Source organism: Alligator mississippiensis, chromosome 1 (genome assembly GCF_030867095.1).
Source record: "Alligator mississippiensis isolate rAllMis1 chromosome 1, rAllMis1, whole genome shotgun sequence".
NCBI classification, from domain to species: domain Eukaryota; kingdom Metazoa; phylum Chordata; order Crocodylia; family Alligatoridae; genus Alligator; species Alligator mississippiensis.
In genome coordinates, this window is record NC_081824.1 from 117,098,575 (window position 1) to 117,111,587 (window position 13,013).

The following is a 13,013-nucleotide window of genomic DNA, read 5'->3' on the forward strand; positions in this document are numbered from 1 at the left end:
GTATGCCTAATCCTGCCACTGATGCACCTTCATTTGACTGTGCAGACATAGCTAAATTCTATCAATCTATTTTTGCTAAACTCAGTACTCAAGAACGAAGCTTCTTTGTTAACTGGAGTAAGAGCTTGGAGGTTGTTTCCCACACTGTATTTTAGTTAATATGTTTTATGAAAAGAACAATCTTGGTAATATCATTTTGCATCAGTCTCTCAAGGAATTATAGGGAGCAGTCACAGATGATGCAGCCAGGCAAAGTAATGTGACTAACAAGATCCTGACACACATTTTTAGCCATTGGCATTAGGAATTGAGAGCTCACCACACGCTACTAAGCTGCTTTGGAAAAATACCAAGGAAACACGTGGAAGAGCTATTAATGAAAGCTTTCCAGCCTTCCCTCACAACCTTAGCAGTAGCCAGATGCTGAATAATAGACAGAAACAAAAGACATTAGAGTGATTAGTTGTGCAGCAATGCTTTTCTTACCAACGGCATGTGCAATTGATATATGGGAAGGAAGTCACACATTTGGGGGAGGAAAAAAAAAGATTTCACTGACAGGTTAAATTCCTTTTTTAGAAGATTGTGGTGGTTCTTAATATTTTCGCATAGGGATGGATTAATAACTGGGGTAAGGAAGAGATCAAAAGTATCTGTAAATCCAATTGGCACATGGCTCTACCATTTCTCACATGGATGTCAGCTTCACCCAGGTGATCACATCCCCTCTCTGATTTTCAGGTCCTGCACTCCTGCCTGTATAAAGGGAATAATGTTTGCCTCTTTTATAAAAACTTTTCAAAGATAGTTATAAATGAGCCATCAAAAACCTCAGTATATTACTGTTATATGAAAATCACTCCTTTTGCCATGCCCACAGATCAAGCACCTTTGCGACTGTTAGCAATGGTCTTTTTGTTAGCATTAGTACAAATATCAGAATTATGCTCTTAACATTTAAGTAGAATAACTAAAGCTAACAGAACACCCTAACCTACAGTTGTGGTAAAGTTTATCTTAAAAAAACTGTCACACATCCACCCACAAATCCCAAAGAAGAAACATTTTGCCTATAGGAGTATCTACCCTGATTTTCTGGGCTAAGTACTGACATTCAAAAAACTCAAGCCTGTCAATTCCATCTTTGCAGGTTAGTATAACCTGGATAGACTGAATCAGCAAGCAAGTGAATAGACATTCACTTTTGATTGTGGAAATGCAGCCATATGTCTGCAGTGGCTCAGGCCAGAAGCCAGGGGCTGCTAGAGTGAGCCCTCAGCTGAAGCGAAGCTGTGCTGGGTGGGGCAGGCTGAGTATGATTGGGGAGGAGTTTAAATCCCCACCCTGGCCTGCCCAGTCCCCAGTTGGGTGTGCCTGGAGGGAGAAGGGAAGCAGCCCTTGCCAGGCATTTCCCACCCACAAGAGTGGCAGGGGATGTGGCCAGCCATGGCAGCAGCCTCAAGTGAACAGGGAGATGGAGGGGGGTTTAATTCCCCACTCCTTCCCCTGTCCCATGGGCACGGTCCCAAATCAGGATCTGCCTGGCTGGAGCAGAGCAGCCCATGTCAGGGTCCTTCCCCCGCCCCCCACTCCTGCAGTGGCAGGGCCAGGGGTGGTGAAAGCCAGCATGACCCCCTGAGGCGAAGGGAGCAGGGAGGGGGTTTATTCCCCCCTGTGTCCTCTTTCCCCACAGGGGACCACAGCTGTGGTCTGCCAGCCCCTACCCGCCACCACTGCTACTTGCCCCCAGCCAGGCAGACCCCAGCTGGGGTTTGCCAGGGGGATAGAGGAGGTAGAGGAAAATAAACCACCCCTTCCTGCCCCCTTCACCTCAGGGGCCCATGCTGGCTAGCATCTGGCCATGCCTCCACCCCTCCCACTACAGCAGTGAGGTGGGGGGGGGGGGACCCTGACACAGGCTGCTCCACCCCGGCCAGGCAGATCCTGGCTCAGGTCCATGCCTGTGGAACAAGGGAAGGGGAAGAGGGGAATTAACACCCCCCCTTCTGTCCCCTTCTGTCACTTAATGCTGCTGCTGGGGCTGGCCACAACCCCTGCCACTCGAGCGGGGCAAACTGCCTCACAGGGGCTGCTGCACCCCTGCCTGGCAGACCTCAGCTGGGGTCCGTGCTGGTGGGGCAGGGGAGGGAGGGAGGAATAAACCCTTTCCCTGCCCGCTTCACCTTGGGGGGGGCAGTGTCTGGACACACCCTCACCCCTGCTCCACCTAGAAAGCAAGGGGGTTGGCCCAGCCTTGCTCCCCTGGAGCACACAGCACAGCACAGCCGAGGACTGCAAAGTATGCTGGGTTGCTGGGGGACTCTGCTTTAACTTGAACCAGGAAGGGGGCTGGGACAGAAGTTCCATAAACCGGTTTGACCTCAGTCAGTTAAGTCTGATACTACATCCAACCAGGTTTATTGTAAACTGGTTTCAGCCATTTTGAAACTGATGTATGTGGCAGTGAAATTCTGTTCTGTTACAGTTTTAAACCAGTTTCTGATCACTTGAACCAGTTTATGTGTAACTTCTGTCCCTAGTCCTGAAGTCCTAGTTAGCTAAAACTGCCCTTTAAAAACTTACGGAGTTTGCAAGTGCTCAGCACCAGAGGTGGGATTTTAAATTTTTGCACTTTGAGCAATGGAAGGGAGGGGGGGGCAAGAAGGAGTGAGCACTTGTACTGAAGTTTCTGCAGCCTCAGTACAAGCTCCCCCAGAACAGGGTCTGACAGCATTAACACAGGCTTCCCTGGGGTTGCCATTTTGGTGCCTCCTGTGAATCAGTACCCAGCACCCTTGGTGGAGTTAGCATAACTCCACCAAGTTGTACTAATGCTCAGGATCTGAAGGGCAGAACTTTTCAAACCAACAAACTAGCTCAATATTTATTTGTACTTTTCTCATCCAAATCCACATTGTTTTGGAGTTAACCACCATTTGAAAACGTTATTCTTAATCTTAGTGGCACAGTTGCAAGGAAGCTGAACTCCTGCAAGAATTCTCTGCATACTCTATAAACATTTTACAGTGAGGGGGCCTGCAGTTGACAATGAAGGGCTCTGAGTATCAGCTACAGAGGCATCTCTGAATTCCCATCAGATCAAAAGGAATTGTGGGTGCTTGGCCTCTCTAAAAGTTAAGCAATTGATTAGCTCACATGCAGAGTTTTAATGAATTCTTCCACATTTAGTAGATTAGATTATTCTGGCACTCATATGTTTATAGATTTTATATACATTGTGCACTATTTTCTTTACTGAGGGCTCTGTTATTTGTGCATAATTACTCTGTCTCTAGTAGTAGGCATACTGTGGTTAGAGGTGGCTGAACTAAACGCTGCAGGCCAGTTGTTTGTGTTGATAAATTAAAAGTGTCTTGTTGATAAGGAGATGGAGATAACTTACCTTTGTGCATCTGAAGTGATCTGGTAGGAACCAGTGCTATCTAAACTAGGTCTCACATGATATTTGACATTCCACATAAGTTCCCTATTAATCTGTCACAGCATTCCCTTGTTGTTTGTGGGCCTCCATTTCTGGAAGGGATGACATCAGATAAACACTGTTCCAACAACAGCACACTGAAAACATCAAACGTTCTCCAACCTCGTCTGCTCTTGGCCTGACCTATGACCTGCAAATGCGAGGTCAGCTTCAAGCTGCACCTTTCCTGAAAACCATGCCTGCCCTGAGAAGCTTATTCAGCATTTTACACTGCCAACCCGAGTTTGGTATTGAATTTCAGTGCTTAATAGAACCAAATGGTTAAGTAGGTAAGAGTGGAGCTGCCTCTGAAAAGCAGAGGAAAATTGATTCCAGTGTCATTAGTGTCATACAGAGTCACTACAATGAAGTGTGGAAATTATTTCTCTTTCTTCCCTACCCCCACTCCAGTTCACAAGAGGAGAAAATTGAACTAAACTTTATAGATTCTGCCTGAATTATACGCCCCCTCCCCCCACCTAAGTACACCTAATTATTTCCAAGTATAAAGAAGATAGCTTGGTAATTTTTATTTTGCCATTATCAGGGCATCAGCAAGATACATCAAGCCCATCATATCCTTAAGTGATATTTTTGACAGAAGTATAGTCTCACAATGGGCAAACGTATTTATTCAAGGGGCACAGGAGGAACACTTATCACCCAACCGTTCTCTACATGGTTCAGAAAAACATCACAGACTTTCATTCCCACCCAGGACCATCTGCCAAATGCCACTCCAGGGCTTGCTGTGATCTGTGCCTCCAAGCCAGGGCACACTTAGTTCTACCCTTCCAGTATTTCATTACCCTTATATTTCCAAAGAGCAAAAGCAATGTGCTAAACAAGCTTAGGTCCCTCAATACCACAGGTTCTTTCTATCCTGGGTTCTTCAATTCCACACTTCTTTTCAGAATAAAGAAACCCAATACGGACTTTAGCCCCACTTTCCTCCCCAGAACACTTCTTCTTAGAAGTTCCATATACCTCCCCCTATTTCCAGCCACTTTTAATGGAGCCTATCTCCTCTCCTGGTGTGTCCAATTTTATATATATATATATATATATATATATATATATATATATACATACACATACATAGATAGATCTGCTTTCAGAGCTATTCCCATGGTAATATAGCTAGCGATGCTGCCTGTATCTGTATTGACATATATGCACACATGCATATGTATGCATAGTGTGTGTGTGTATACACACACACATATATATACACACACACATGTGTATGTATACATACACACACACATATGCATACATATTCATGTGTGCATATATATCAATACAGGTACAGATACAGGCAGCATCTCTAGCTATATTACCAAGGGAATCACTCTGAAAGCAGATTTATCTATGTACATAAGAAAGGGCTGTCAACTCCCTGGCATCATCACCTGACTACCACCACTTGGACCTATAATGTCTTTCCTAGGCCAGAGCTCTGTGTAGTTTGGGAGACAGGAAAGAAAAGAGTAGGGACTGACTAACTTCTGTAGCACTAAACCAACAACCCGCCAGAAATCTTTCCTGTTACCTAGCTGACAGTCTCTAGAACTGGCAGCAATGCAAACTCTTGATAGTTCTGCTTGCTGCTGCTGTACTAGAACCTAGCTAATACCATTGTGGTTTCAACAGAACTTGCAGTGACAGCAGGAAATAAAAATATTGAAGGGAAATGTCTATACATGTGGCCCCTGACTTCACAGATCCATCCAGTCTATGGTTCCATAGGGTGATAAATCTCAGTCCCTATAAACTCCACAAAGATCCAAGTTTCTCCCCATGGAAGAGAGACTGTGAAAAATAACTCTACACAGGAACCTACTTTCTTTTAAGGAAGCAAACGTGTATAGCAAACAGATTTCAGGGGTATAGGTTGTAGCCATGTTGGTGTAAGGACATAAGCAGACAAGGTTCTTTGGGTAAATCTGATATCTTTTATTAGACCAACTCAAATAGTTGGAAAAATTCTTCTTTGCAAGCTTTCGAGTACAAATACCCTTCATCAGGCTGAAGAAGCATCTGCAGTTGGTCTGTGCTCTTCCTGGATGCAACTATTTGAGTTGGTCTAATAAAAGATATCAGATTTACCCAAAGAACCTTGTCTAGCAAACAGGTCGTCATTCTTCCTTTACACCCTAGCTCGGCACACTAGACTCTCTATTTGAAACTACTATAGCCAGTCATTTAACTGGTGGAAGGAAGGCAACAACTGGAGCAGCAGCACCAAGTGCTGCCTTTGTGGGAGGTGCAAAAGCAGCTGTTGCTGCAGCAGTGGCTAATCATGCCACCACAATCATGATGGCAGGAGCTGGCACTGCCCTGGTATCATGCAGCTGCCCCAGGCACAGAGCTGCACTGCTCTGCCTCTGGCCACAGCTATATTTCCAAATTAGCATTTGATGTGTGCACATAATTTTTAAGAAAGCAAGTATAAAAAGTATTAACAAGTAACCCTGGTTTAATTACCAGGTAAGACAAAGGAGAATGGATGTAGGGCAACACAGCTGTGACCATTATACATTCTAAGGACAACCCTGAAGTTGTCTTCTTCCCTTTGGCCTCGATCTGCTGTCTTTTTTTGATCACTAAAATACATACAGTCATAAGCAATACAAGCTGAGAATGGCTTTTTAGGGACTGTCCAGACTCCTCACCTACCTAGCCAACCTGGCCCCTCCCCTCTGATGGAAGATTTGGAGGAAGGCACTATGTCTTCTTCAGCTGCAGAATCAAAAGTGGCAAGTAACCCATCATCCAGCAAACTGTACCATTTCCCCAGATGTAGATGTACCCAAAAATCAGAAAGCATAGGGCTCTTCTGAGCTGGCATGTCCCACACAGGGAGAGAAACTAGCACAGGGAAAATAAGAGGGAACAAACAGATTAATAGAGTATATGCTAAAAAACCTTTTATACATATTATCAGTAGGCTCTACCATGCAGCTAGAAGAGTTACAGATAATAAAATTCCTAATCACTTTTCTGCTATAAAACTTACCTAGATTAGGATATAATTCATTTAAATGTGCTTCAGAGCAATTACACTGCATCTGAACTTACTGTCCTGAACTTACTTAATTATCATTTTTATTGCTCTGTTCAGAGTTTATTATTTATAGGGGGGAAAAAAACCTTTGGAGAAAGTGTTTAGGGCGTTTTGGTTTGAGTAATTGCAGGCAGTGTAATAAAAGCCTCGTTATTTTGCATCTCCAGTTGGTGAACAACCTAGCTCAAGATATCGTCTCGTGACAGGAAGCTGAACAGGAGCCTGTATTAAGGTTTTGCAAACAAATACCACAGCTGGTTTTCTCCTGTTTGGTTTGGTTTGGGGTAAATGTTCTGAATTTAAATGTCCTTGCAGTTAAAGGAAATCGAGAGTCTGAGCATTCCAGGAAGAAGTACTCCGAGAATGATAGCCATAGGGCTGGCCTGATGGGTTGGTGATGTGAGCAACTGCCCAGAGTGCCGTGGCCAGAAAGCACCATACACACATACATGTGAGCAGCCTGCGCTTGCAGCAACGCTCTCTCCCCACCCCACCCCGGCCAATCCCCACCCCAGGCAGGAGGAACCGTGCCCAGCCCAATCCACACCCGCCTCCCCGCCACTGCTCAGAAGGAGTCAGGCTGGGCACATGTGGATAGGGTGGTGGTGCCTGCTCCAGTCTACCTGCCTTGCTCCCGCACAGTAGTAGCAGTGCCTGCCTGGCACACCATGCTGCTCCACCTCCCCACAGGAGTGCCCCCTGTGCCCCTGCCAGCCTGCCTCTACCTATGCTTACAGCAGTGCTGCTGACTGAGGTGGCAGGGGGTGGAAGTTGGCCAGTTGCAGGGCTCAGCAATGATGAGGAGGTGCCGCTACCTGCTGGACAGGGTGGAGTAGGCAGCAATCAGCATGCCTGAGCCAATTCAATTGAATTGAATTTTGGGTCATTTCCTCTTTTGTATTTTTTAAGTAAATTATAAAAATACTTTTGCCATTACAGCTTTATTTCTGAAACTTTGCTAATACTTATACTCAAAGAACAGGTGCCAAAATACAAGTTCACCCAGGGTGCCATTTTCCCTGAGACTGGCCCTAGATGGCAAGCAGAACTCCAAGTAGCTGTTCATAGGGGCATAATTCTGCAAAGCTCCGAGTGCTCATAACATGAATGTAAAGTGAATGTGAACCGCGACTTGCCAGATATCATCAGCACCCTGCAAGGCTTTGTTCCCAAGTGACAGCACATATCCAATATTTAACTGCCACTGTAGTTACCCAGGTGACTGCAATGGTGTTTGGATGCATAATAGTTTATGAAGACAGTGTTTTTTTTCATATAGGCACGTGAGAGTCAGCAGCAAGAATGTTCCAAGCTAATAGTAACTTATATTCCACCAGAGCAGTATTTATAGTGTAACAGGGAAAGAAGTTTGCACAGCCAAGCACACAGCAAGCATGTCACAACAGAAAATTTGTAATTTCTTGCAAGAAGCATTTTTATGGCAAGTCAGGTTCTTATGGCCACCTTGTATATATTGGTATGGTAATGGTTATGTTATGTTTCATTAACATAATCCCCCCTCTCTCTTTAACTGCCCAAGCTGATTTAGAGTCTGATCCTGCTTAATGTACTTCCCAGGTGTTTTCTGACCACAGTTAAATTGTTTGTACAATGCTTCAAAAGTACTAAAGTGCTAGGTGTTAAACATACATGCAAGCTGTGTTCCCAGGCTGCAGGAGCTACAACAACTATGCGAGAGACATTACACAGGCATCTCTCACACCTTTTGTTATATGGATTTCAGGGCAAAGATAAACTCTCAAAACATCTGTTTTCTGGTGCAAATGAAAATATTAAGCCAGGTCCTGTAGCAGAGAAGGAATAGAAAACAGCCCTAATAAGGCAGGTGGAGATCTCTGTTGCATAAAAGAGCTTTCTTCTACCACAAAATAGTCAACTCTAGGCTTTCCTCTACCCAATACAGAGGGCCTGTGGAGGCAGCAGTCAGAGTTTGGTTCTTTGGACTAGATCAGGGGTGGGCCAGATGTGGCCTGCCAGGCCATTCTATCCAGCCCACAGGGCCCCTAAAAAATTTTAAAAATTAATATTTATCTGCCTCTGGCCACCTGTCACGTGACTCTTGATGGCTTGCCAAAACTCAGTAAGCAGCCCTCCACCCGAAATAATTGCCCACCTCTTGGCTAAATACAGACATTCAAAAAGCCGAAGATGGAATCGATCTAAGTTCTGCAGTTTTCTGTTAACGGCATAGTTTAGATTGGTAGTGAACAGAATACACATTTGCCCTTTGGTGGGGGCAATTCTTAGACCAGGTTCCATCATTTTTAAACCAGTCTGTGCACCAAGCTTCTGTTCTGTTATGGGTATAGACCAGTTTCCAGTCACTTATACCAGTATAAGAGTAATGTCTGAACCTAGCCTTGGAGAATGGGCTGGGGACACCTTCTCATGGTATAAATTACAGCAACTGTGTGAATTTTCTAGGCTAGGCCAGAAGCCAAACCAACCTCAGCTGCCTCTAAGATCGCATAGATGGCAAAAACTCACCTTCCCTCATGAGTGCTGCCATGGTACACCTGGGGATCTAGTGCATAATATCTGTTCAAATATCAGAACACAGCTACCCTGGAAAGCTCCCAGGACTTTTATTCATTCAATGAGGGAAAACAATGATCAGAGTGTCTGTCAAGTTTTCAAGATTACTTCAAGGCAAGGATGAGATGTATTTCATAGCCTTGAGTATTCTTCATTTTCTTTGGCACCATTCTACTGTCTTTTCTGTTCACTAGGAATATATAAAGTACAGACACTCAGGTATTCACATATGCCTCAAGGTCATGTCTCCATGAAAACAAAACCAAAAAAAAGCATAGAATCACTGCCAGAAGGATTTGTCTGAGTACATGTAGCTCAAAGGCAGCAGCTAGTTATACAATGACAGTACCTTTATGAATGTTTCACGTGCCTGTCTACTTGGCGGTTCACTAAAAATGATAGAGTTGCTTTAGCAATTACCATATCTACATACTTAAACAGGACAGTTTTGTGCTCACGGCATTTTGTTGCCAGGTCTGTAAGCAGATCTATATAAAAAGTACAAAAAGAGTACATTAACAATATTGTATTATGGCTTGGCCCAGACAGCCACCCTCATATGCCAGTGAAGCTTAGCTCCAAATGGTATAGCTGGGTCCTTTACAGTTAATTGCAGCAGCACTCTGAATCCAAATGCTTCTTCAAGTGTGGGGATTCGTGCACACAGATTCACAAACGTTTAAGGGACCTTGTGAGATCACTGGGTCCAGCCCCCCTGCTCTGGGCAGGAAAGAACATGGGTCTGCATCCTGGACCTGAAAATAAAAGGGAAAGAAAAAGACTTTTTGTAAAAACAGGGGAGGCAGTTAGTGAATAAAACTGGAAGACAGCTAAAAAAATGGAGTGGCAGAATGACAAATGAATAGGAAAAATAGCATAGAGTAAGGTAAAGCTAGAGGAGGGATCAGGTAAGCACAGAGTAAAGGGGCCTTTCAAATGTTGCTAGGAGAGGAACTAACCCAGATAAACACAAATGCTGGTGGGAAGAACTAGCTAAAATAACTAGGGGGCAGAACCAGATTCCAGACTCAAGCAATAAAGATAGGAGAACGTAAAATAGTGCAATTCTGAGAAAACTTGGTAGGCACCAGTGAAAACAATGAGGGAGAGAAAAATCAAGGGGGGGGGGGGGGACGCAGGGTTGGAAGCAAGTCAAAAATAAAACAAAAACAAGAGGTGGGCAAGGAAACTAAATTCTGCAACTTTCCCTTGGTCCTCTGAATCCTGTGATCCTGCAGAAGTCACAGCTTTTTTCTAAGTGAAAGCCTTTTTCAGTCTCAATAAGTTACAACACAAGGTTAGATGATGCCTGTTTCAGAATTTAACAGGAAAAATCAAAATGAGGTTTATGACAGAATAAATACATTAATTAATTAATTAATGGGGGGATACCATTTACTAGGAAAGATCCGTTTCTGTTTCTAACTGATCTATACATAATAGTTTCAATAGTAGTTAGATGTTGTATTGCAATACAATATATTACAGCAGGGGCCTAATCAGGGATCAGGGAACCATTTTGCTAGACTGTAGAAATACTGTCTCAAGGAGCTTGCCTTTAGGATCCAGTGCTGCTTCCCTTGTATCTGCCCTCGACACTCCAGGGGCTTCAGTGAGAATGTTGGAAATAGAAAGAATGCAAGATTGGATACTTAGGATCCTCTCCTACCTCTTAATCACCAAGCAGCAACTTTATTCTCTAGTTTTACTGTAGAATTTGAGCACTTTGCATCAACTCAGGGGTGATGCATAGGGGGTGCACACAGGTGCACATGCACCTCCTGACAGTAGCGGTGCACCCCCTACAAAAAGTCTCCGCTCACCACCCCGTCACTGACACCACTAGCAATGTCTGCGGGCAGACCACAATCCCCTCTGGCCATTGCCACTGCTGGCGGTGGTAGCTGCAGGGGGTCACCAACCCTTGGTCAGCACTCACCCCGCCCCACCACCACCACCGACAGTGCTGGTGACATCTGCAGGAGCTCCCCCGCTCCCGCCACCCCTGCTGTCCCCGCCGCCACACTCCCCAGCTGCCTATTTATCCCCCCCATTTATTTATTTTTTAATTTTTTTATCATAAACCTCGTTTTGTTTTTTCCTGTTAAATTCTGAACCTGGCATCATCTAACCTTGCGTGAGTCATTCATGCATCCACTGACTATGTATGTTATGCTCCCTTGAGAACACACATGTTCAGTTGATGCTCAAATTTAGTTAAAAGAAAAGCTGATTTCCTTTCATCCTAAGAACTGTGCCTTCTTCTATCTAATCAAAGTCTCGTGTCTTAAACATCAGGGAACACAGTGTTAGAATTAAGGTAAAAATAACTAAAAATTCTTGTATCTAGGCAGGAAGGAGGTCCTCATAGTCTAGTGACTGGATTCTTCAGACTTCATTTCTATGCTGATTGTTCAGAAGTCCTAGTTAGGAGCACAGGAAGGAAGTTTTCCTGCAAATCCATGGTCCATCCATCCATGTGCATTTTACATCTGTAAAATATGACTGCAACATGCTACTAAAGAAAACTGTGGGCCCTTTCACAGCTACAGTAATCTACACTGCTGTAGAATCACTCCTAGGCTAACTGGGGGAAAGATCTTAGAAATTCTCTCCATTTTAAGAGGATGGCACGGCACAGAAAGAATTACTGCACAAATATTACAACACACAATATTCCCTCCGGTTTACTTTCCAGGAATAGGTGTTCATTTGCTGTTGCTGTCAGAGAATTTCAGAACCATGTTGAAACAGGCCTCAATGGTTAACAGGAAAGCTTGTTGCTTCACCCCTTTATGCCCACACAGTTTCTCAGAAGTTGTGCAGTGGATAGTTTCATGAAATCTTATCCCCAGGCAGGAATTTACAGGAAGCATCATCAGTGTTTATCTTCATTTTTAAATTAAGGCTGAGCCTGAACTAAAATTCTGGATCTAAGCTAGCTGAAGGGGGTGGGAAATGGCTCTTGAAAACAAATGAAAATTTACATGAAAAATTTTCGTGACCTTCAAAAAACTTTTGCAAAAATAACAAAAAAAGTGTTTAGTTTCAAATCAAATTAAAAAATCATTTAGTTTCATTTAGCTTGTTTCCTGACCTTTTTGCCTTCCCTTTAATTGTAGCTATATTCACTCAAGCAATCTTTACACGGAATTTGAATTCACTATATCAGTCTTTACATGCCATTCACTATATCAATTTTAATTCAAACCTTTTGTTATTCCAGTACAAGGCGAGTTGCGGACTAGCTTGAACTAGCTCAGGTAAGAAAACACCATGATTTGGCAAAAGCATTTATATTAAGCTGTTTCTGTTCCAGAAAATCATACTTTCTATAAAATACATGGAGCCTGACTGTTACATTACTGTAATGCTATTCATTTCAGAGAACTGATACAAGCCACTGAAAGAAAGAGAGTGGAGAATTAGGTTCACGAATGCTTGGTTTAAACAGAAGAGTTGCACTGGTAGAATTCACTTTTTCAACAGAGGCAGGCATGCATAGATGAAATAACTGAAACTGAAATGAATGAATAGTTAAAACGCCCCTTCCCACAATTTCTCAGTGCGCAGGAGCTAATATATGTGATGCTCTGGGTGCTTTAACTAAAGCAGCTCTTAGAGCCATTCTAATTAAAGCGCCTTCCCCGCCACCACCAGAGCATGTATATAAACACTTAAGGGGTATATCCCCAGAAGCAGGAACATGCATTTCCACAGAGACAACAAATCTGTGCTGCCGCTAGTTATCCCAGGGCACACTCCTGCACATGCGCTCTGGTGCATGTCCTATTGCTCCAGGTGGGGTAGGAAAGGCTGAGGCCAGCATCTAGGCTGGCCCCAGCAGCCTTACCTGGGATCTGGGGGCCTCCCTGGGCTGCAGCAGTGGCAATCCAGGCAATCCAGTGG

The 13,013-nt window shown here is 43.9% G+C and overlaps 1 long non-coding RNA gene across 3 annotated transcripts in view; it reads right to left on the reverse strand.

Moving 5' to 3' along the window:
* LOC132243464 (uncharacterized) overlaps positions 1-13,013 on the reverse strand; it is a 144,756-nt gene that overhangs the window by 75,779 nt on the left and 55,964 nt on the right. For 2 of the 3 annotated variants that reach the window (XR_009455052.1, XR_009455050.1), the window contains exon 2: positions 9,709-9,859. The exons of the other annotated variant lie outside the window; for it this stretch is intronic. This is a non-coding gene — a long non-coding RNA (uncharacterized LOC132243464). The remainder of the gene's footprint in view (positions 1-9,708; positions 9,860-13,013) is intronic. 3 annotated transcript variants of the gene reach the window in all.